The sequence below is a fragment of the Petaurus breviceps genome, unplaced genomic scaffold (genome assembly GCF_028583685.1).
Source record: "Petaurus breviceps papuanus isolate PSGF00001 unplaced genomic scaffold, PetGlider_PUasm1.0 379, whole genome shotgun sequence".
In the NCBI taxonomy this organism is placed as follows: Eukaryota; Metazoa; Chordata; class Mammalia; order Diprotodontia; family Petauridae; genus Petaurus; species Petaurus breviceps.
The window spans coordinates 1439611-1465536 of NW_027186303.1; the positions used below are offsets into that span (position 1 = coordinate 1439611).

General features: G+C 40.5%; 1 long non-coding RNA gene across 1 annotated transcript; it reads left to right on the forward strand.

Annotated features, from left to right (window-relative positions):
* Positions 1 to 614: 614 nt before the first annotated feature.
* On the forward strand, positions 615 to 22628 carry LOC138169800 (uncharacterized). The gene is made up of 2 exons (XR_011170467.1): positions 615 to 759; positions 21966 to 22628. It is a non-coding gene; the product is annotated as an uncharacterized lncRNA (long non-coding RNA).
* Positions 22629 to 25926: the final 3298 nt, after the last annotated feature.

Sequence of the window (25926 nt, forward strand, 5' to 3'; positions counted from 1 at the left end):
TGGCCAATCAAGAAGTATCTACTGAAAAACAAGCCTCCCACCCCAGGCTCCAGGTGCACTTTAGCCTAGGGGCAGGGAAGATGTTCAAAATTTACATTCCCATTACACTTGCGACTTCCATTCATTTTTCTTATATCTGCACTTGAAAGCCAGGTAGATGCAGTTTAATCTTTCTTTTCCATAGCAGCTTTTCAGAGCTTGAAGGTAATTATGTCCCTCCCAACATTTCTCTTTAGAAAGGTGAATACTCTCAACACAACATGTAGTATTTATCATCCAGGCTTTCTTGAAATGAAAATGTATTGTTACATAATTTGAATCCTCTCTTATGTTCTGCTATGCACATGACATTTTTTTTCTTTCTTACTTTGTATTTAGGTTCCAATATTTAAGTTTATGATATATTTTTGTTTCTTTTCTCTATTCTCTATTTGTGTTTTGGTGTTTGAATCTAAAATAAAAGTAAAAAGAAAAGAAAGGTGAATAGTTATGGAGAAAGGGACTGGAGAATGGCAAATGTTCCGGTTAAGAAAAAAGAGAGGTGAGGCGGAGAAGGAAAAGAAAGTGGAGTCTGCAATAATTTAGTTCCTGGGAAAATTCTAGGATGAGTCATTAAGGAGATGATTGGTGACTGACTAGACAAGAAAGTGGAGATTACAAAGAGTCAGTATGGTTTCCTCAAGAAAAACCTGTGTGAGACTAACCTTATTTCCTTTTTGGATGGGATTACTAAACTGATACACCAGGAGAATGCTGTAGGTAAGAGGTAATTTGATTTTACCCAAGCATTTGATATGGGGTAGCATACTGTTTTTATGGAGAAAATAAAGAGATGTGGTGGTCATCCAATTAGATGTATTCAGAGCTAGAGGAATGGCTGGACTCAAAGAATGATCATTAATGGCTCCATATCAACTTGATAAGAAGTCTTCACTAGAGTGCCGGGATGTGTGTTTGGTTTTGGGCTGCTTAACACTTTCATCAATGACATGGACAGACACATAGAAGAGCTTGGAGGGATAGCTAACACACTGGATGGAAGCATTATGTATATGTGTGTGTGTGTGTGTGTGTGTGCTGTGGCTATTAAAAGGGTTCAAGAGACATAGTTTTATTTTAATTAATAAGGCCAGCACATTATTAATAAAAGAATGGTTATTTGGTCATCTCTCCTAGACCAAAGACAATCATGGTGGTGGTCTTAGAGCTTATATGTTCTTCTGGAATAAGAGTAGCAATCAATTCTGATTGCTTAACACAATAGGAGGTGGTCTATATTAAAATGACGGACTAAGAGTGACATCATGTCACACCTGGACGGAGAAATTATCTCTATACTCAGACCACTCCCAACCTTGGGCTATCTAGACAAAGAGTTCTGTCTCTACCTGAGACTAGAGATTCCTTGTAGGATTGGGTTGGGTCAGATAGAGGAGAAGTTTAACTTGACCTTCAGAGAGTGAGGTCTTGAAAATAGAAAAGAAAGAGGAAACACTGAATCTCCCCAAATCTATTAGTTCATAATCATTTCTCTCAGTGTAGACAGGTAGATAGATGGGCTAGACTAAATATATTAAAAGGAGACAGGGACAATGTGAGCTCAAATTCAACGTGAAGAGATGTAGTTAGATATCAGTTTGTAAAAGATCTGGGGGTCTCAGTGGACCACGAGAATAATGAGTCAGCAGTATGATGTGGCCCCTGAAAAAGCTGATGGGATCTTAACCTACATTGAGAGGCATAGCTTCGGATGAGAGTCCTCTCTGTCTTTTGTCCTCATTAGACCCTATTTGGACTGTTGTGTTCAGTTCTGGGTTTGATTAAAATAAGACAGGCATTCAGAATTCTGAAGGCTGTAATAACAACTCACATTTATGTGGCATCTTAAAGTTTTTCAAAGCACTTTACACACATCATCTCACTTGAACCTCAGAATAACCCCTAGGAGGTAGACGATTTTATAGATGCAGAAACTGAGGTTCAGAGAAGGTAAAATAATTTGCCTGAGGTCACACAACTGCTAAGTGCATGAGGGTAAGATTTGAACCCAATACTCTAGCCACTATACCACACAGTCTCTAGAATAGTTTTTTTTTCTGTTTCTACCCTCATGATGCCCAGTATCATGCCATGTATCCTGTGGACCAGTATGAGAACTTGGCTATAATGCTTTCTGCAGTTTGGTTGGGGTCAATTTGGGATTTTCCCATCTTTCCTGCTTGAAGACAAATCCTTATTTCAACATTTGCCTGTGACATGAAAGAGTCTTTTGCTTCCAGTTCCTCCTGTGTGGTTCTCATCATACATAACTCAGTGGTTAGGTTTTTGGTTAATTTCAGCCGGCAAAGACAATTACTTAGTCTTGGATCTTTGGAGCATAGAGGAGAATGTTTGAAAGCTGGCAAGAAGTTAGAAGGAGGGAATTCTTGGCTTTGATACTAAAGGATGGTCAGGAAAGAATTGTATTTATGCCCCACCCCCTTTCAGGTTTCATGCAATGGACTTGATTGTTCACACATGCCATTGGTGAGAAAACAAGAGAGTCAGGGAAGAGGGCAGGGGTAAGGAGATGTGGTTGTGGGAGGTTGTCATGGAAGGAGAGCCAGAGTGAGGGCCATAATAGCTTACTTGGGACCCCATGTATCACTCAAGCCTTGGATTTTGCCCATGACTTGACATCAGGGTGAAGAATCATTCTGAGGGGTAAACACTGCATGAACCAGTTATGATCTGTGTAAAGCAATGGTTCTCAAAGGGTGGTCTAGAAGTCATGCTGCTGGCTCTCACTATGGTGATTTTTCCTATTATACTAAGGGTTACTGTGGATGCCTGGGTATCTTCAAGATCCTTTCTGGAGGTCTATGAGGTAAAGACATTTTAATTTTTAATATGGTGAACATTATGGAGGCAACTAGGTGGTTCAGTGGATAGGGTGCTGGGCCTGGAGTTAGGAAGACCTGAGTTTAAATCTGGCCTCAGACACTTACCAGTTGTGTGACCCTGGAGAAGTTACTAAACCCTGTTTGCCTCAATTTCCTCATCTGTAAAATGAGCTGGAGAAGAAAATGGCAAACCACTCCAGTAACTTTGCCAAAAAACCAAAACAAAACAAAAAAAAACCCAAAAGCCAAATGGGGTCACAAAGAGTCAGATACAACTGAAAAACAACTGAAATGGTAAAGACTGATAGATAAACCAAAGCTCTTGTGGGTGGAAGAGTCCTTAATAATATTTAGGGGTGCAAAGGGGTCCTGAGACCAAAAAGCTTGAGAACTGAGTGTAAATTCTTGGAACTGGGCATTATATCTAATAGGAATGAAAGGTGAGGATTGGGGAAGGGTCAGGATCTTCCCTTGGCCAGAGGATTTGTGAGGAGCAGACTTAGTGCCTAAGTATCATTTATAGATTGATAACTTCTCTCTTTCATAAAGCCTGTGTGAGAAAACCAACTGAGTCTGTTCTTTGTGTTAGACCTCAGGCATCCTTTTAAACCAGTAACTCAGATCAATCAATTAACAAGCATCTATTAACCACCTACTATGTACTAAGCTCAATCCTCAGTATTGGGAACATAAAGATAGGGAATGAAATTCCTGTTCTCTAGGAGTTTACATTCTAATGGGGGAGAGACAACAGGTACAATCACAAGTTAATATAATGAGATTAAATACAAGAGAGAAGAGGGAGACAATTAGCATCCAGAGAGATCAAGGAAGGCTCTGTATAGAAGGTAGTGCTCAATGAACATAACACTTTGGACAGCAATAGGATTCCTGTCTCCCTGTCAAGCCAGGAATCATAGATTTAGTGCTAGCTGCCTTCCCTTTCCTCTAATTTTGGAGATGAGGAAATGAAAGAATAGAGAGGTTAAGTGACTTGCTCATGGTCGCACAACTAATAAGAATTTGAGACAGGATTTGAACCCAGGTCCTTCTGATTCAAAATTGTCTAGTATTCTATCCACTATGTTATGCTGCTTCTCAGGAGTCATGTAGTGACTTTATACATGATCACCTGGACCTTGATTACCTTGCCCGAGGTCTCACAGAGAGATACTGGCAGAGTCGAGGTCTAGAAGTCATGCTGCTGGCTCTCACTATGGTGATTTTTCCTATTATACTAAGGGTTACTCAGATCAGAACTTAAAAAACAAGACTCCTGGCAGGCCCATGATCAATGACAGAACCAGAGGAAATGAGGCATAATCCTTTTTTTTTTTTTTTTTGCTAGGCTGGAAGTAGGAGCATCAAGGGAGGGATAGAATCATTCATTGTACAGCATGGCTGGAACGATGACAGTGTATGAGAGAGAAGGCAAAACTACTCATTTCCTCCTCCTCACCTGTAATCTAGCACAACGCTTCTTAAACTGTGGGTTTCGACCTCTTAGGAGGTTGTAAAAAATTTAGTTAACAGTAAAAGGTTTCTGAATGTAATGACCAAAAACTAATTAAAAATCAAGTGTGTAATGAATCCAAGGTATTTCTGGCAGCGCTTGCCCATGTTGTATCATACAGCTCCACTGCAGCCTTGGTTCCGAGCACACAGCATGCACACTTTGCACTGCACAGGCCCTCAGGCCACTCATCACCAAGCAACACTGCCTAACCGTGAAGAGGACTCACAAGTGGAAAAAGTTTAAGAAGCCCTGATCGAGTCCAAATCTCATCATTTTGCCTGTAAGGATTTAGTGGGAAATTTTGTTTAAAACCTTGCTGAAAATCCAAGTCAAGTGACATTCCCTTAGTTTTGATATAACCTGTACTTGGAGAACCTATACTGGCTCTTAGTGATCACTGCTTCCTTTTCTAAATGCTTATAAATATACATATATTTATAATATACAGTATATGAAATATAACATTATATAAGAAATATTTAATGTAAATAAATATTATAGTTACATTTTATATAATATAAATATTATAAAATGATATATATCAATATATATTTTATATAATATAAATAGAAATATTTAGTATATTTAATAATAGATCATTTAAAAATTTGGCTGAGAATTGAAATCCTTCCAGTAACCTTGCCTTTTATTGACCATTATTAGACCTGAAATCTCTCATGCTTCTGTATCTTCAATGCTGATAGACATTTTACTGGAACCCTGTGCATAGAGTACCTTGCTGACTTCAAGTTTGGCTAAACAATAGTCTACCTTAAAAGAGGTCTGTTCTCAATTATTCCCCATCCTGAGCTAGTCTCCTCTGTACTATTCTTTCTGTCTCTTCTCCTTTACTGTATTCAATGGGATTTCAATTCCTGGCCAAAGTTTAGAATGATATCTTATTGAAGAGATGGTTTATAAGAGTCAATTTGGGTTCTTCACTATCAAGTCATATTACCACCAAGAGATTCCATCTATACAATATGCCTGGATTTCAGCAAGGCTTTGCATAAAATCTGACACCAGGGGAGACAGAAAGATCTAATCCCACACACAGAATTGAATGCTTAAAGCAGATGATGATTGAGATTCTGACACAAGAGCAAATCCAATAGGAGTTCCTTAATTAGAAGATGTCAAAGTTGGTCCTAAAGTCTTTGTTACCATTTCAGATTCAGGGAACTAGTTTCTAATTTTCATGCTAAACCACTAGGGAAGGTCCATGATTTAATTTGAGTTGTCGACTGGCCAGTTTTTGACTGGTTTGCCTAGTATTTTTTTTATCACAGGAGTCTGTTGTTTCTTACTTAGGGGTTGTGTTTTGGCCAGTTTTTATCTTTTGTGGTTAAAATTTTCTTTTCAAATTTTGATTTGAGTTACTCTAGGTATAATGGGAAAAAAAGCAACATACGAAGAGTCAGCAAGCTGGCTTCTATAGCTCAGCTCTGCCAATAATAATCTGTGAGACCTGGGGCAAGATCCTTCTTTGGCTCTCAGTTTCCTCATTTGTGAAACAGTGGGACTCAGCTGTTGCCAAGGTGTCTTCCATCTCAAATGCTCAGGATCACGTAACCTTAAGATGGGCAGAGACCTCAGAGGTCATCATGTTTCTCACATATCTGACCCAGAATCCCTTTGGGCACATCTCTGGTAAATGGACATCCAGTCTCTGAAGTATTCTCTCTCCCTTAAATCTTTCTACTCAATTACAATGCATATCTGCTCCCAGATTCATTCATTAAGGAAATGGGTCCCTAATGATATCATCAGTGATCTCTCCTTCCCCCAATACAAGCTGGACTTATGCTTAAGAAGAGCCATCACTGTGAGATGTGAGACCCATCATTAACCATTCCATCTAGTCATTCAGGTTTCTAATTACTTTGAACCCTTTCCCTCAGCCCTGGGAAACCATCCAAGGGCATGAATCAATGTACTTGTTGATTGAGTAGTGACCCAATTATTCCATTCTCTGCAAGGGATAGTCATGGGACTCAGGTTTTCCAGGCTTCTCTTGGTCTCAGTCTTGAACTCTGAGTAGAAATAGGATGTGGGAACCCAAGGCCATGGGGTGCAGTAGAGTGGAAGACACATGCAAAGAAGCCCAGGGGAGACAAGCTCAGTGATGTTCACTCCACCATATGAGACCTGACCTCTGGGAGGTGAGGTCAACTGTGACTCAGGCAGCTTTTGAGGTGGGAAGACTTTGGCCATATTGGCTGGTTAAAATGAGGCAAGTGACCAACCCACTCGGCAATCAGTTAAAGCGTGGGTGCTGACTTGCATTAGTAAAGGGAGTTTTCTGTAGGTTTATTTGAAAAATCAGGCAAAGCAAAGAGATCAGCTGAAATGTTGTTGTTGACTCAGCTTCTAAGAGAGCTTTCCTGGTCTCCAGAGTGTCTCAGTACATACATATCACAACCTTTAACATCACCAGAGTTCAATCAGAAAACCTTAAAACCCTAAGCATCAACAGGTTATGTCATTTGCCACCTAATCCTGTCTCTCTTACTCCCCCTGCCCTGCACCTTACTTCCATTAGAGTGAAGATTCTTTGCAAGTAGAATTTGTTCATTGACTTTGTATCTCCTAGTGCCTGACTCATAGGAGGCATTTAATAAACACTGATGGTAATAGTAGAGGCAGTGAGGCATGGTTTAAAAAGAGTGCTGGAGTTGGAGTCAGTTAACAAGCACTCATTCAGCTCTTACTGTGTACCAGTCCCTGTGTTTAGAGCTAGTGTTGGGAGATACCCAAGCCCAAATCCAAGCACCAACACTAAGTAGCTTCATGACCCTGGCCAAGTCACTTAACATCTTTGAGATGAACAGTCCTTTGTTATAAAATGAGGTTGATAATAGTTTCATTGTATATACTAATAAAGTTGCAGACCTAGATCTCCCCCCAAAAATACCTACAACCAAATAAAATTACCCTGCAGAGTTGTGAAAAGAGCCCTTTAGAAATGTGAGGAGGTGAGCAAAGGTTTGAACTGATTTTCATCACATGAACTGGTTATCTTATTCTTCCACAAATCAAGTTTTGGTCAGGTGAGGTTACCAGAAACAAGGAGACTTTGTGTTAGAGATGGATGTTAATAACACCCAATTGTTTTTATTTTGGTTTCATGTTGTTTATATTTGCCTGGAAGAAAGGCATGCCCTAATTCCTTTTATTTATTGTTTAGGGGATTGTTTCTCCTGTAACTTTTTGGTTAACTGAAAGTCTTCCATTTATATTAACCTCACCTGACAAAACTTGGCTTATGGAAGAATAATGTTAACTGTTAGACATTCCTCAGAAGACAAAGGAAAGTTTGAGCTTCTTAAAGTGATTTGGTTATTTTTTTGTGACCCTGGGCAAGTTACTTAACCTTTTTTGTCTCCGTTTCCTCCTCTGTAAAATGAGCTGGAAAGAAGGAAATGACAAGTTACTCTGGTATCTTTGTCAAGAAAACCCCTGAGAGATCACGAAGAACAGAACACAACTGTAACCAGCTAAATAGCAGCCACCCCTAGTAACTGTATAAGGGAGGATTTCCCTCATCCTAATTTTCTTGGTTACCTTGATGATATATAAATCTCCCCTCTCAATCAATCCATTGTGAACCATCTAAATGTAGTTTAATCTGTAACCTGACTTAGTTTACCTTCAGAATCTATTTCATGAGGTTTGTCTCCTTAACAGATATATGAGATCATAACTCTATTTACTGAGCTAAGTTTGTTGAACTTTTATGACATGAAAGGAAACATAGGATTATGATTTTTGTGGTACTCATGGCCACAGTGCACTTGTTCCCTAATGTAAGTTTAAGCCCCCTGGCTTACAACCCCTGGGACTTACTCAAATTGATCTTGCTGACTATGAGACATAGGAAAAAGTCTGTCACCAACCCTCTCCCTCCTTAAATGAACTATATCAAGCTTTAGACAGAATGGATAATGAGGATGCATCCATTGATTCAGCTTATTTTAATAAATTCCCTTTGATACCATAACCCAACTTTTCTACTTCTACAATTATACTTTTGGTAGTATGAGAATGTTGGACTTAAGTCCAAAAAAGGGGACTATAGATTATTATTTATCATTTATAATATTCTTTGGAAAACTTCTTAATTATAATACCATTTAAATCCAACTAGATACTGCACCCAGAATATTGCCCTAACCCAAGTAATTCTCTAAGAATAATGGAAATGGGTACAAAGAATTTTGGTTTTCCCCATGTTTTGGGTACCCTTCATGTGATTTACGCATGACCTATGTGTAGAAACCTTTGTCAAAATCCTAAATAATGTAAACCTTCCAGAACCTGGGCAGAGGGAGCTTTCTAACTTTCCCCTCCTTTCTGGCTTAATAAATATCTAATAAACTTTCTAAAAACCATTTCAGATTTGGGGGTTTATTCTTGTAAACAACAAGGGAAAACCTGAGCAAATGTCCATTTTATGTTTATCAGTTTAATAGAATGTAAGCTCTTTGTGAGCAGGAACTATCTCAATTTTTCTTTGAATTCCCTGGCACATAGTAGGTGCCTCAGAAATTCATGTTGGTTTGTTGATTTCCTTCAGCTGTAATATTTTAGGATTCTATGGAAATTATTTGACCACATTGTCTGAGAATGGGATTGTAGAATAAGATGCCTTTTTATGGCAAGGGGAGAAAGTTCCATAGCATAGAGTCGTGTCAGAGGATGAATCATAAGACTAGGCTGCTAACAAGGAAGCCATTGTATAGCTACGGACAGCCTTGGGGCATTGGTTTCAGAAGGAATGGGGTGAAAGGGGAAAGAGGGACAGAGACCAGTAGCAAGTAAAAGGCACTAATAGGGGGAGAGGATAACTAACAAAATGTCTTGATATTGTCTCAAATTTGCCCTTAAAGGATAGAGATCACCCCACCTCCTGGCCATGTGTCAACTGACATTTCTGGGTTAGTAATGGGACAAGAGGCAGGGTACCATATTGGATAGAGAGTTGGCAAAAGAGACTGGAAGACCTGAGTTCAAATCCTGCCTCTAGCACATTACAGGCTGACCCTAAGTAAGTCCCTTTATCTCTTAATGTAGGCAGTTCCAAAGACTACAAGCTGTAAGTCAGGTGATAATTTGTATTTGCCTGGGAATTCTTCACTAGAAATTCCCTATACTTGTGAAATCACAGGACAAGTAAAAAAAAATATTGGACATCACATTCCATTTTCCTTATTTCTCATTTTCTATTTCCCATGGTCTCACAGTTTATTAGCCAGAGGACTGTTAGGCTGCCCTCAGAAGTTCTCAGCTTCTCTGTCTTATTAATCTGAGCCTTCATTATAATAAATATTTCCTGTCTTTGAAAAAGTCTGCAATCTGTATTATCATACCCCTTGCCTTTTACTTACATGCAGATGACCCTTCCTTGATACTAGCAAAGGAACTCAAAACCAAAGCCCTGTATTGATGGATACAGGTGGATAAACATTGTCTCCGTGCATCAAGGAGAGCCCAAGAGTAGAGAGAAGGCTTATGTCTTACCTTGTAATTGTCAACAGTATCTCATTGAATATTAGATCTAGAAGGAACTTTAGAACTTAGAGTTGGAAGATTCCCTAGAAAGCATCCTGTCCAACTCCCCCTGCCCACTGTTTTTTTACAAAGGAGGAAACTGAGGCCCAACAATGTAAAGTGACATGCCCAGTGTCACATAGCTAACAACTAACAAAGCCCAGCTTGAACTCAGCTAGGTGATAGAACTCTGGGCCAAGAGTCAGGAAGACTTGAGCTCAAATCTGCTCAGATATTTTCCAGCTCTGTGACTCTGGGTAAGTCACTTTGCCTCAATTTTCTCAACTGTAAAGTGGAGATCACAATAACACCTACCTCCCAGGGTTGCAAGGAACAGATGAGATCATATTTGTGAAGCTCTTAGCACAGTAAGTCATATAATGAGTGCATAATAAATACCCTTTCCCTCCCTCCCTTTGACTCCAAATCCAGTGCTCAACTCTAGTACTGTTATTTCTCCCAGTAGACTATTAACTCTTTGAGAGAAAGAACTGCCATTTCTATTTCTGTATTTTTAAGACCCAGCATAGTGCTTTGCTATTCACTCAATTCAATTCTATTCAACAAACATTTATTCTCTCCCTCCCTCCCAGGTCCAATCAGTTGCCAAGTCTTGTTGACAAATATACTATCAACAATGACAAAACAACATATATGATATGTGTGTATACATAGACACCTATATATGTATATGTGTGTGTATATATCTATATCTCTCTTTGTCTCTATTCATTCATCCATCTATATCTATCATCTCTATCTATCTATCTATCTATCTATCTATCTATCTATCTATCTGTCTATCTATCTATCTATCTATCTATCTATCTCTGTATAACTCTATGTGAGAAGAGTTTAGGTGTAGTGTCTTCTTTTTCCTTCTTCCCACAGCCACCATGATAGTTCAGAACCTCATCACCTCCATCTTGGGCCATTGCAATAGCATTCTAACTACTTACTCTGTATTGGGTCTCTCCCCTCTCTAGTCTATCTTCCACTTAGTGACCCAAGTAATATTCCTAAAGCACAGATGAAAGTTTGCCATCCCCCTGTTTGTGAGGCTTTGGTGACTCTCCATTGCCTTTAGCATAAACTCCCTTTATCATTTAAATGCTTCCACAATCTGACTCTAGGTTACTTTTCCAAGCTTAGTACATTTTACCTCCTTTACTCAGTTACTCAGTCAATAAACATTTATTAAATGCCTACTATGTGTCATATATTGTTTATGTATAAGTATACCATAGACAGGAGACTTAGGAACTAATCAACCAAGAGAGAAAACATTAGAATTAAGAGGGATTAGGAAAGACTTTCTGAAGAAGATGAGATTTTAGCTGAAACTCAAAGGAGACAGCTCTATGTTTCAGCCATATTGAAATTTACTTTGTAAGTGAAATTTGATCTCCCTGGGATGTCCTCCTTCCTCAGCCCCACCTCTTAGGATCCCTAGGTTCCTTCAGAGCTCATTTAAAATGCTTCTTCCTACATTAGGCCTTTCTTGGTCCCCACTGCATCCTCAAATTGTATCTTTTCTTTGTGTATATTTCGTTTTCACTCATACATGTGTCTGCCCCATTTCTCCCCACCCCCAATAGACTGTAAGCTCATTGAGCTTACATGAGACCCTGTCTCATTTTTGTGTTTGGATCCCTGGCACCCAGCCCAGTGTTGAGCCTACAAGCAGGTACTTAATACATACTGGTTGAATTAATGAATGAATACTAAATACAAAGCTGAAATAAGACACAGTTCCTGGCTTCAAAGAGCTTATGTTGAACTAGAAAGATGTAATGTGTACGCACAGATTGGTTAAAAACTGCTGCATCAATTTGAAACAGGGGAGGCAGATTTTAACTAGACCTTGGAAAAATGGGCTTAGCACTAAACATCGTGCTCACTTACCACCACTAGGTGGAGCTAAGAATGTACATTTAATCCTGGTGTAGTGGGGTTTGCCAAAGTTTGGATCAACAGATTGCTTGATTTTAGTAAACCAGGGCTATCGGGTTTGTTCCATAGCTGCATTTGGGGCCATGATAAAACATGTGTAGCCGCAGTGCCACATGGTAGATGTGGTAATCATGGGTCTTTCTACCTTTCCCTTCTCCTCTCTACCATACCAACAACTCATGTTTCTCTATTACTTTAAGCCTTACGAAGGACTTTTCCTATAAGGTAACCATCCCAAATGGGGTCACAGAGTCAGAAACCAGTCAGCAACAACAACAACAAAAGTAGCCACAAGATTTTAGGATGACGGATTTACATCAGGAAGGAAACTTAGTGACCATTTACTCCTCAACTTACTGATGAGAAAACTGACCTTTATTGCCATTGTTTAGTCAGTTTGTCCTGCCTGACTCTTCATGGCTCCATTTAGGATTTTCTTGGCAAAGATACTGGAGTGGTTTGCCATTTCCTTCTCCAACTCATTTTACAGATAGGGAAACTGAGGCAAATAGGATTAATGACTTGCCTAGGGTCATATAACTATGAGGCCTTTTTTGAATTCAGGTCCTTCTGCTTACCAGGCCAACACTCTATCCACTGTGCCAACTAGCTACCTTATGTGACCCTGCCCAAGGTTATATAAGTGATAAGTGACAGAAACAGGATTTGACCTCAGGTATTATCTTAATTCTACAGTTGAAGAAACTAGGACTTTAAGAAGTTAAATGATTTGTCTAGGGTTGCTAGTGACTCTAGTCTAATCATTGTTCCAACATCAGATCATCTGACCCTCAAGTATCATTATGCCACAATGCCTCCATTTATAAAGCAATTTATCAACTAGGGTATAGACTAGGGAAAACTGAGCCATGGGGGCTTGATCTTGTGTTGACTCTGTTTCTCCTTTCTGACAGTTCTCCACTGCCAGCATCCTTTTCCCAAGAGGAGGCATAAAGTGTTGGGGGCAGGGGCAAGTGCCAGGCTTAGAGACAAGTGAAATCTGGGTTCCAAACTTGCCTGCCCTACTTGCTAACTGTGTGCTTCTCAGAGACTCATTTATACTCTTTCAGCTTCATGTCTTCATCTATTAAAATGGGGCTGATAATAATACTGAGTAATACTTACCTGTATAGCTGTTGCCTGGCTCAGATGTCCTGCTACATTATTCACTGTCTCCTGTCATGCCTCCAGGGGCCCTGGGGGGACCTAGGCCTTTCAAACCCTGGTCTCTGAAAAGGATCTCAGATATCAGGCAAGTACACCTTAGTATAAATTTACTAAAATGGGCTCTGGTGTGTGTTTAAGCCTTATAGCTAGTGGAGGAAAGAGATGATTGATCTTTTGTTAAGGAAATGGCAGGATTAGGGAACTAAAATGGCACAACATGTATGTGTATACATACGTGTGTATATATGTGTATGTGTATATATATATACATATGAGATAGGAGGAGAAGAAGACAGAGAGGGAGGGAAGGAGAAAGAGAGAGAGAGAAACATAGAGAAGAAGAAAAGAGAAAGAGAGAGGGAGAGAAACAGAGAGAGAGAGAGAGAGCTAGCTGAGAGCTGTCCTCAAAGTGAGGAAAGCCTTGGTTCAAGTCTTGCCTCTGACTCATTCTGACTGGGGCATTCTGGGTTAATCATTTTGCCTCTGAGTGACCTACAATACCACTGAGTGCAGCTTGAACCAGATTAAAATGTAGTTTCTATCTGATTTTACTATGTTGATGTATTAATTTAAAAAAAAAGAAATATATAAACACATGTGGTTTTCCAAGTGAAGATGTGGCCCAAAGGGATCCTTATTTAGTGGCCCCTGCTTCTGTTTCAGGTTGACCCCAGAGATCTAGGGAACTCTGGAAGAGAAGCTGCCCTGCATTGGTAAAGGGAGTTTCCTCACTGGGCAGATCCATATGCCAGTGAAATCACAGGTCCTTCTCTTTCCCTCAGTTACAGAGAATAGGTAGGAAAGGGTCCAGGGAATCACATCATGTTCTCAGTTTCCACATAGGTAACAAAGTACCTACTAAATGTATTAGTGGTGCTTCTGGGGTAAGTCTCATGTGTTTCATGAAGAGGCCATTGGTATGGTATGGTATGGTTAGAAACCTCTCATATGACTGGATTATATGATCTCTGAGGCCCCTTCTAACTAACTATGTAATTGATCCTCCCTGATCGGAAAACAGTTTCAGAAAGATAGAATGATGTGCCTTCAAGTCAGAGACCTAAAATATCTCCTCTCTAATCCACCCTCCATATGGCTGTGCAAACGAGTCTTTCTGTAGACTTATTATCTTTTCCCCCTCTTTTGAGAGCCTTCTGTTTGGACACTCTATCTCAAACCTCTTCCGTCTTTAGTTCATCTTCTGCACAGCCACCAAAGTGATTTTCCCAAAGCCCAGACCTCATGTGTCACTGCCACCCAACTCACTATGCACTAGGTATGAACACACTCCCCTATCAAAAGTTCTGCCTGGCCCATGGGATGAAATATAAACTCCTTAGCTTGGTACTGAAGGTTTTCCTCAATTTGACTCTAAAACACCTTTTTTAGGCACCTGGAGGAATTCTTTGTTTTAATGAAACAGGATGACTAGCTGTTTCCCAAATTCAACACATTGCCCAGAACACACTTCGCCATTTCCACCTACTGAAATCCTTGCTTTCCTTCAAGGTTTAGGTTAAATGGGTAGCTAGATGGTACAGTGGACAGAATGTTAGTCCTGTAGTCAGGAGGACCTGAGTTCAAATCAGCCCTCAGACACTGTGTGACCCTTGACAAGTCATTTCATCCTATTTACCTCAATTTCCTCATCTATAAAGTGAACTGGAGAAGGAAATAGGAAACCACTCCAGTATCTCTGCCAAGAAAATCCCAAAAGGGTCACGAAGAGCTGGACCCAACTGGAAGGGACTAAACAGAATTAGGTGAAATGCTACTTCCATGAAGTCTTCTCTCATTTCTAAAGCCAACAAGAGCTTTCATCTCATTGGGTACTCAGGCTCCCCTTAAGGAGCCTGTACTCTAAACCTGGGCACAGTCAGAATGTTGACTGACTACAGCAGAGACAAAAATCTGCAACACATTAGAAGAAAAGATAAAGACCTAGAGGGACAAGTCCAGTGCATTGGGGTAGATCATCTGTGCAGGATTGGTGGGAGGCCATGGATGAGAAGAGCCCAGGGTGAGTTGTAGATGTGATGTAATCTGTAGCAGTGGAGGGACCATCTACCTCAGTGAGATCCTGAAACTAGGGAATTATAGCAGTGCAGTAGAAAGAGCTCTGGCTCTGTATTCCAGGGACCCGGGTTCAAATCCCACATCTGAGGCTTTCTACTGGATAACTTTGGGCAAATCACTTAAGTTCTCTATACCTTAGTTTCCTTATCTGTAAGATGTGAGAGTTGGATACAATTGTCTCTGAGGTACCTTCTAAAGCTATGATTGTATAGTGTAAGCAAACACAGAAAACTGAACACACAAATGAGTAAGCCCTGTAAGAGCACAAAGCTCAGGAGCTCTTCCTTCTCCTTCTCTCTCTCTCCCCTCTTTCCTTTCATTGCTGTCTTTCTTTCTCTTTCCCAGCCTTCCCCCTTCTCTCTGTTTCCCCCTCCCTCACTTCCTTCCTCCCTCCATCCCTACCTTTCTTTCTGTATCATCTCTCCCAGTCTTCTCCCACCTTTCCTCTTTCTCTCCCTCTTTCCCTCCCTCTCCCTGTCTCCCCCTATTTCTCCCTCCCCTTCTTCTCTCCTTCTCTCCCTCCCTATGTCTCATCTCTCTCTCCCCCTCTCTCCCTCTCTCTCCTCCCTCTTTCCCTCTCTCTCCCCCTCTCTCTTCCCCCTTTCTTCCTCTCTCTCCCTCTCTCTCCCTCTTCCCTTTCTCTCCCGCTCCTCTCTCTTTCCCTTTTTTCCTCTCCTCTTCCTTTATCTTTTTACAAGAGAAGGGAAGAAGCATTAATATAGCACCTACAGTGTGCCAGATACTAGGCTAAGCACTTTACAAATATTATTCCATTTAATCCTCTCAACAACCCTGGTGAAAGGGAGAGGAGGGAGAAGAAGCATATTTGGAAATGAAGATGATGTAAAAATGAAATATGTCAATAATTTTTTTTCTTAAAAGAAAGGCAAGCATACCAAAGGTACCTTTAAAGTGCTATTGGGCACATAATTAAAAACAGTCTCAGCAGGGAGGCTGAGGTCTTGTAGCCCAACCCTCCCTGAAGCATGATCCCCTGCCCAACTTGGGCTCATAGATTCAAGCTGGAGGCAAGCCCAGAGACTTCTAGTCCAGCATCTGATGTTGCCGATGAGCTGAGTGATCCCTAAGAAGGCTGCCTTGCCAAAGGTCACACAGGCAGGAAGTGGCAGAGCCCAGATCTGATAAGGTGACTCCAAAGCCAAGGTTATTTGTTTCCATGATACCATGCTCTCCCCCTGCCTATTATCATTCAGCCTCTACTTGAAAACCCTCCTAGTATTGGAGAACTCACTACCTCCTGACACAGCATACTCCATTTGGGGACATTATTTTGATTCTTAGCAAATCCTGCAATCTATTCTTTTTTTTAAAGCAATCGGGGTTAAGTAACTTGCTCAAGGTTACACGGCCAGTTACTTCTGGGTGTGGTGCTGAGTATCTGAGCCCGGATTTGATCCAGGTCATCCCGACATTGGAGCTGGTGCTCTTACTCGCTGAGCCACCTGGCTGCCCCACGTGCAATCTATTCTAATCTGATATAATCCCCCAGTATTAAACTGTCAGCTTCTTTTTAAGAAAATTAATATTTTATCCCCCCCACATTACATATAAAAACATTTAAAACATTCTTTTATCCTTCAAATTTTGGCAAATTTGCCTCCCTCTCCCTCTTATTGAGAGGGCAAGCAACTTGATGTAGGTAATACATGTATAGTCATGCAAAGCATATTTCCATGTAAATCCCTCTGTGAAAGAAAACAAAAAAAAAAGGCAAAAAACCCTAAGAAAAATAAATAAAGAAAAAGTCTGCTTTTTCTTCCTCTGGGAATGGATAGCATTTTCTATCATAAGTCCTTCAGAACCATCTTGGATCATTGTATTGCTGAGAAAAGCTAAGTTATTCGCAGCTGATCATCATACAATAGTGCTGTTACTGTCTACAATGTTCTAGTTCTGCTCATTTAATTTTGTATCAGTTCATGTAAATCTTCCCAAGTTTTTTCTGAACTTCTGGAAAGCAGGGGCTATTTTGTCTTTCTCTGCATCTCCAGCGCTTACCACAATGCCTGGTGCATCTTCGTTGTTGCTCAGTTGTTTTTGACTTTTTTCTTGGCAAAGATGCTGGAATGGTTTGCCATTTCCTTCTCTAGCTCATTTTACAGATGAGGAAACTGAGGCAAACAGAGTGAGGTGATTTGCCCAGGGTCACACAGCTAGTAAGTGTCTGAGGCAGGATTTGAACTCATGTCTTCCTGACTCCAAGCCTGGTGCTTTATCCACCATGCCACCTAACTTCCCTAAGACCTTTAGCAATGCACATTTTTGTTCCTTAAACTCTTTGGGAGATTTGAACTCAGGTTTTCCTGAGTCCAGGCCCAGCACTCTGTCCACTGCCATCTAGTTCCCAAAAATAAATGCTCATGGCGGTGGCTAGGTGGCGCAGTGAATAGATCACCAGCCCTGGAGTCAGGAGGACCTGAATTCAAATCCAGCCTCCGACATTTAACACAAAACTAGCTATGTGACCTTGGGCAAGCCACTTAACCCCAGTTGCCCTACCTTCCCTCCTCCAAAAAGCAAAAATAAATAAATAAATAAATGCTCATCGACTGCAGTATTTTTGGAAGTTCTTAGCTATTACTTGTTAAATATCTGTCCAGAGCAGCAAAACATGGGCAGTTTGTTCCTTGCCCCTCTTCTTCCCCTCTCTAGCCCCCCCACCCCGGCTGCACCCTTCTCCCCACTGCCTCCTTCTAAACTTTGTGGAGATTTGGGGGAGACAGTGTTCTCTGAGTTCAGAACTCTGTTGGCAGGACTCTGTCTTCCAGTTTTCAGACTAGAAAGAAAGGCCCATGGTGTGGTTTTCTCCAAGCTAGCTTCAAGACCCCAGTGTATTAATACTGAAACAGACCATTTTTCTCTGTTCAAGCCTATCTGGTCACAGCAGTGGTGAGTTGGGCTGTGATGGATTGGATTGGGGTCAGATTTGGGAGGCTGGAGAAATGACAGGAACCATTTGGAATGTAGTCTTTACTTTTAGAACAGGCAAGAAAGAGACACACACACAGACAGACAGAGACAGAGAAGGAAGAGATGGGAAATAGAGAAAAAGAAAGAAGAAAGGAAGAAATCGATCTATTTCTTCTTGACTTTTTTTTGCTTTTTTTTGGAATTCTTGACTTTTTTGAGAGGAAATTTAAGAGGAAATTGATTATGTCAATATCAGTTGAACACATTTCTCATTTTTAGTAGGTTAATTTAAAAAAAATAATACTGTGGAATTAAAAAAAATAATTTCCCTTACCAATGTCTTCCCCCTTACCCTTTCACAATAGAACCCTTGACTACAAGAGTAGACATATGTCCATATGGTTTCCTTAGGATGTAAGCTCCTTGAGGGCAGAGGATGTTTTTGCTTTTTTTTTGGGGGGGGGTATCAGCTAATGCTTGTTGATTAATTGATCTTCCCAACTAAGAAGAGTCTAGTAAAGCAAAGCAACACATTGGCTATTTCTGACAACAAATGTCTTATTCAGGACCTACTGTCCGCCACTTCTCCCCTAGAAGATGGGAGGCTTCCTGCTTCTTAATGAGTTTCCATAAGTTTTCTGATCAATCAATAAGTATTTGTTAATAGCATCCTACTATGTCTCAGACACTGTGCTTATACTAGGGATATAAATACAAAGAATGACATTGATAGGGAAATTCCTCTAGCAATAACAGATAGACATTGCAGAGTTGCTTGATTAACTAAAAGATTGCAGGCTTTGCTCCTGGTCAGAAACAGAACCTGAACCCACGTCTTTCTTGACTCTGAAGTGACCTCACTGACTCAGGGCTCCATGCTGACTGCCATCCTCTCAGATCTAAGTCAATCAGATTTTTTTTTCCATTTTTAAAATGCTTTATTAATTTCTGATTTACATCATTCATTTCTGCCAGATTTTGAGTTACATTTTTTTCTCCCTGTTTTTCCCCTACCCACCACCACAGAATAGCAGTCCCACAGGATATCCCCTCCTCCAATCTGCTCTCTCCCATATCTTCTCCCATAAACCTTAGACTTTTCCAGTAGGGCATGGTGGATCTCTATGCCCCAGTGCCTGTGTATCTTCTTTCCCAATTATATGTAAGATAGTATTAATAATAGTATACATGTATATATAATTATAACCATTTTATTTTAAAACTTTGAATTCCAGATTCATTCCCTACCTCCCTTGTCACCCACCCTTACTGGAAAGATAAGCAGTTCAGTATAGATTGTACATGTGTAGCTAATGCAAAACATTAACACAGTAGATACATTATCAAAGACTGACTGTATTTCCCTCCCTCTTATCCCACCTCCCACTTGTTCTATTCTCTACTTTGATCTCGTCCCTTTTCAAAAGTGGGTGCTCTCAACTTCCCTCCCCCCCAGCCTGCCCTCCCTTCTATCATCCCCCCCTCTCATCCCCTTCCCCCTACTCTGCTGTAGGGTGAGATACCCTATTTAGTGTGTATTTCATTCCCTCCCCGAGCCAAATTCAGTGAGAATAAGGTAGACCCATTCCCTTTTGCATTCCTATTCTTCCCTTCCATTGTAACCCTTTTCCCTTGCCTCTTCTTTATGAGATAGTTTACCCCATTCTGTCTCTCTCCATTTCCTCTCATTATATTCCTCTTTCACCTTTTAATTTCCCCTTTTAAGTATCATCCCTTCCTATTAAATTGGTCCTGTGCCCTCTATCTATGTATACCTGTAAGCATATATACACACATTCACACATGTATTCATACTCCTGTGTACCCTCTGATATAGACACACACACACACACACATATATATATATATATATATACATATATATATTTATATTCCCTTCAACTATTTTCATACTGAGAAAAGTTTCATCAGTTATAATTATTATTTTTCCATGTAGGAATGTTAAAGTTCAACTTTGATAAATTCCTTATGATTACTTTTCCCTGTTTACCTTCTCAAGCTTCTCTTGCTTCTTGTCAAATTTTCTATTCAACTCTGGTTTTTTCATTAATGACCATATTTTCCCCTGAAACATGATACTCAGTTTTGCTGGGTAGGTGACTCTTGGTTTTAATCCCAGCTCCTCTGTCCTCTGGAATATCATATTCCAAGCCCTTCGATCCCTCAGTGTAGAAGCTGCCAGAACCTGTGTTATCCTGATTGTGTTTCCACAATATTCAAATTGTTTCTTCCTGGCTGCTTGTAATGTTCTCTCCTTGATCTGGGAATTTCAGAACCTGGCTATAATATTCCTAGGAGTTTTCTTTTTGGGATCTTTTTCAGGAGGTGATCAGTGGATTCTTTCAACCTCTATTTTGCCTTCTGGTTCTAAACCATCAGGGCAATTTTCCTTGAGAACTTGCTGGAGGATGATTTCTAGGTTCTTACTTTGATCATGGCTTTCAGGTAGTCCACTAATTTTTAAATTCTCTCTCCTGGATCTATTTTCCAGGTCAGTGGTTTTTCCCATGAGATATTTCACATTTCCTTCTATTCTTTCATTTGTTTGGATCTGTTTAACATTATCTTGATTTCTCTTAAAGTCACTAGCTTCCCTTTGCTCCAATCTAAATCCAAGGGAACGATTCTCCTCATTGAGCTTTTGAGATTCTTTTCCCATCTGGCAAATTCGGCTTTTCAAGGAATTCCTCTCCTCATTGCCTTTTTGAGCCTCTTTTGCCAATTGAGTCAGTCTGTTTTTTAAGGTGTGATTTTCTCATTTTGTAATTTTCTTGCATCGTCCTCATTTCTCTTTCCAATTTTTCCTCCACTTCTTAAGGTCCTCTATGGCCTGTAACCAGCTTGTATTTTCCTTTGAAGCTTTTGGTGCAGGAGTTCTGACTTCACTGTCTTCCTCCTGTTCCATGCTTTGCTCCCTTTTGTCCCCAAAATAGGAGTCTAATATTGGAATCTTCTGTTTGTTTTGCTTCCTTTGCCTGGTCATGTCTCCCCTCAGTCACTTGATCCCTGGGCTTTTTGCCACAGTAGGACTCTGCCACCAGACAGGGGAGCTTTCATCCCAAATGCTGGGGTTTTCTCAGCTGCCAGAAGTATTAGTTGGGTGCCCTCTCTGAGGCCTCCATATGCTCTGGCATGCTGGTCACGCACCCCAGGACCTCCACCCTAGACTGCAATCCAGACCCAAGCAGGTTAAAGCAAGAGCAATTACCCCTCAGACTGGTTGCTTGGTCCCCCTACACTCCATAGGCCAGGAGCTGAAGCTGCAACGTGGCTCCATCTGAGCCAAGGCGTCTCAGCGGCTTCTCGCCCTGGGGGCAAAAGCTGATGCTCTCCCAACTGTTGGTTCCAAAGTCCACACTGCACTGACCTCTTACTTTGTCCTTTGCATCTATGTGTTGATAAATCTGGAAATGGCCGCAGCTGATGGTGATCTGGAGTCCCTCCAGCTGGTGGTTGGTCAGGTCCACCCTGCGGCTAAAACCTCGGCTGGGGAGAGGCTGGGCTCGGCTCCCAGAGCACTGTGCTGGATTCCTGCGGGCCTGCCTGGCTGTCCTCAGTGGGAGGTTAGCTTCTCTGTGTCATTTTGTGGGTTCTGCAGCTCCAAAGTTTGTTTAGAGTCCCCTTTTACATGGATTGGGGAAGGTGGAAGCCGGATCCCCCTGGAGGTCCTGCTTCTACTCTGCCATCTTGACTCCCTATCTCCAATCAGACTTTTAAAAATTATTATTGAGGCAAGCACTCTATTGGTTTACCATAATTCTGTTGTTCATCCTTCACTTTTGAAGAGGACCGATGACATAATGGGGTGATGAGTTCTTAACTTGTTCATGAATTGGATTTAACTGAGGTAGCCTCACTCTCTCTTCCAGAGTCATCAAAGCCCAGGGGCAAGACCAAAGTCAAGGTGACCAGTAATGCCTGGGATGCAGTGGATGACATTGGTGCCTTCGATGCCTGCCCAGCAACTGCTTCAGCTGCCTTCATGGCCATTGTAACAAATTGTTTTCACATACTACCCATTTGTCACATCCTTGGTGTAGACATCTCCCTAACTCAGATAGGTTTGAAGACGGTTGGTAACTTCCAGCTCAGAGGACCATAATTTTACTTAAGAAATGATTTGCTGCATATATGAATAAGAATAATTATAAGAAATATTACACAATAATTATTTACCTTTTTAAGAGAACAAACTCTTTAGTCTTAGCAATTTCCCCAGTTATAGCCATATGTTTTTATCGTTGTTGATGGAACTGTTCTTTTATCGTGAGCTCAGGGTAAGGGAGCTCCTTCTACCAATAAAGGCCAGTTTCTGCTCTGCCAATGATTCATTTTCAGAGTTCCCTGAGGCATTGGGAGGGTAATTGAGCTACCTGACTCACCCACTCCCAATAGGCCTGCTCTCTATCCACCACCGAATGCAACCTCTAATCTTAAAATAATAGTAATAGCTATTTGTCCTTCTCTGTATTCCCAAGTGCTTTGCCCAGAGCCTGGCACAAAGCAAGAGTTTAATAAATGCATGTTGACTGACTTGATGACTGACATTTATATTGTATTATCTGGATCACAAAATGCTTTCCATATATTATCTCCTTTGTTATTCATAAATACATTATGAGAAGGGTGTTTGTGTGCTATAATTGCTTTTATGGCCATTTTTTTACCCCTAGTTAAAAAAATAAGGGGTTGAGAGATGATATGAATTGGACCCAGACTTCTGAAAGAGCTGACCCTCTGATTCTAAATTCCTTGTATTTTCTTTTCTAAAAAATATTCAATATAGCAAAATTTCAACACAACAGAAGAGTTTCTAATATGGCCCCTTAAATCATATATCTAGAATTAGGAGGGATCTTGGAGGCTATGAGGCCAACCCTCTCATTTTACAGATGATACAAGGGGACGTCATGTATCACCCATGGTCACAGCTAGTAAATGTGAAGGGCAGGATTTGAACCCGGGGGCCACTTCTTATTCTAGTTATGCTGAAAAAAAAATCACAGGACCTCAAGATCTCATAGAGATTTGGGATCCAATCCCAGCTCTTCCAAATGCAAATCCAGGGCTCTTCGTGCCACTCCTACACTTCCTCAGTGTCACCATCTTCCAGTTTGCCCATCATGTGTAGGGGCAGTGACATTTGTCTCCTTGGTCAACTCCTCACTGCTGAATCTCAAGCACTAGTAAAGCAGTTATATAGAAAACTCAAGGTATTCTTATGGCCATAGAGTCACTTGAATCCCAGCTGGATGAATCTCTGTTCCAAAGGATGGAGGATCCCTTTCTTCTCTCCATGGAGAGGTGAAGGACTATGAATGTGGATTGTTGCATATGCTCTTAGGGTCACTTTGTCAATGTTCTTTAACTTTTTCTTCATTACAAGAGAGAGTTCTGAGGAGTTGGGCAGTTTCTTTTGGAAAGGGAGACATTAGTAATGCCTTTTAGAGTAAAATAAATATCATGGGGTGGAGAGGAGAAAAAAAATCAACTGTTTGTATTTAAGTACAAAAAGATTTAAAAAAAACCCAATTTGTCAAATTCTTTTTTTTTTTTTGTTCTGGGTTTCTTAACACAAACATCCTTTAAAAAAAAACTGAATTAAAAGTCCTCCTCTGCTTGAGGGAGATAGCTTTTGTCCTCCTTTTGAAGACTTAGTGACAAACCTGTTTCAGCCTGAATCTTCCAGGTGTAATTCTCCAAAGAGATTGTCTAACTCAGAACTGATCTTGCCCTTCAAATCCCAGGACCCAAAGTTCCTGGGGGGTTGGTGGATATATTGGCAAGGACTATGCCTTGCTACTATTATTATTAACCCTCAGAAGACCCAGCCCACACATTAAATAAACTGAGGTGACAGGAAATTTTGCTGGTGTTTATTTCCCATTCTTTAAAAGGGGTTTTCCATGGAAAAGCCTCCTGACACGATGGTTTCTAACCTTACCTTCGGATAGACGATAGCCCGAAGACAAAGCCATCCAAACATTTGGGAACTATCTCTTCCCTGGGTACACCCCTCTTCAGCGGACAAACCCCTTTGAAGTCTGGGGTACAGGCTGCTAGAGGTGTCACAGTCACAGAATGCTTGGAGTCATTTCTGGAAATTACCTGAATGGTGATGATAATAGCAGCTAAGTTTTGCAAAGTGTTTCACAAATATATCATTTGGTCCTCACAATGACCTTGGGAGGTATTATTTTTAAATTAAATTATTTATTTTTAATTTTTAACAATCACTTCCATAAGTTTTAAATTTTCTCCCCCTCCTTCCCCAAGACGGCTTGCAATCTGAAATGGGTTCTATGCATACATTCCTATTAAACACATTTTCTTTTTGCTTTCTGGAGGGGGGAGGGCAGGGCAATTGGGGTTAAGTGACTTGCCCAAGGTCACATGGCTAGTAAGTATTAGGTGTCTAAGGCCAAATTTGAACTCGAGTCCTCCTGACTAGAGCTGGTGCTCTATTCACTGCACCACCTAGCAACCCCCTATTAAACACATTTGCACATTAGTCATGTTGCATAGAAGAATTATAACAAATGGGAAAAATCATGAGAAAGAAACAAAACCAAAAGAAAACAAAGAAAACGGTCTGCTTTGTTCTGCATTCTGACTCCATAGTTCTTTCTCTGGATGTGACTGGCATCTTCCATCACGTTCTTTAAAATTGTTTTAGGTCCTTGCATTGCAGAGAAGGGCTAAATCTATCAAAATCAGTCTTTGCACACTGTGTTTGTTACAATGGTCTCCTGGTTCTGATCCCCTCACTCATCAGATAGATGTTATTATTTATCCCCACTTTATAGATGAGGAAACTGAGGAAATGGAGGTTAAATGACCTGCCTAGGACTACACTGCTAGGAAGTGTGTCCAACTTGTATCCTTGAACCCAGGACTTCCTGATTTGGAGGGCAACTCTCTACTGAAGGCAGTGAAAAATAACTTAATCACTTTCCATAAAATAACTTATATAACAGTTACTTTGTATATATTTATATAGAGAAATTACTTTGTACATTCCCCTCCACACACATAAAAATTACTTTGCATATATTTGTGCACATAAATTACTTTGTATATTCTCCCCCCCATAAAAGTTACTTTGTATATATTTGTAAAAGTTACTGTACATATCTTTCCACATATAAAAGTTACTTTGTATATGTTTTTTTATATCTGTCTGTACCCATGTCATCTCTCCCATCAGAATATAAGCTCGTTGTAGGCAAGGACTGTATTTTACTTGTATGGCACTTAGTAAGGGCTTAATAAATACTTGCTGACTAATACCCAACTAGGGAGAAGGCTAGAATGTCAGAATCTCTGCTCTCTCCTCCCTGCCCTACCACTCCTTGTACTAACTGGGATTGGGATTTCATTTTCCCAGAGGATCAGTGGAAAAGCTGGATAGATACCTGGTGAGGATGTATCCACTAGCCCCATGGTAAGAACTGCCCTTTGCTAGTATTATATGTGAGACTAATTTTATCCATTTTAAAGCAAATAAATGTTTCAGGGCTTGGAATATAAGGCCTCACAAATGGTCCCATTCTAATACAGAGGAATTTGTTTTCCATTTGACTGTGCCTTGCTTTCTGAGAAGTCTGCAGTTCAATCCAGGTTAGATATGAAAGGGGTACTGTGGTCTGAGAGGCAAAAAAAATACCTTTCAGACGGGTTATAAATGACATGTTTATTAATTAGATCTCCCAACTGACATTGGTTCTTGGTGAAGAGGCAGAAGCACGAGCTGGGTTTTTCCACATGGGTTTTTTTCTTTTCACACTTTTTTTTTTTCCTGGGGGGTGAAGCAGGGAACTCCCCATTCCA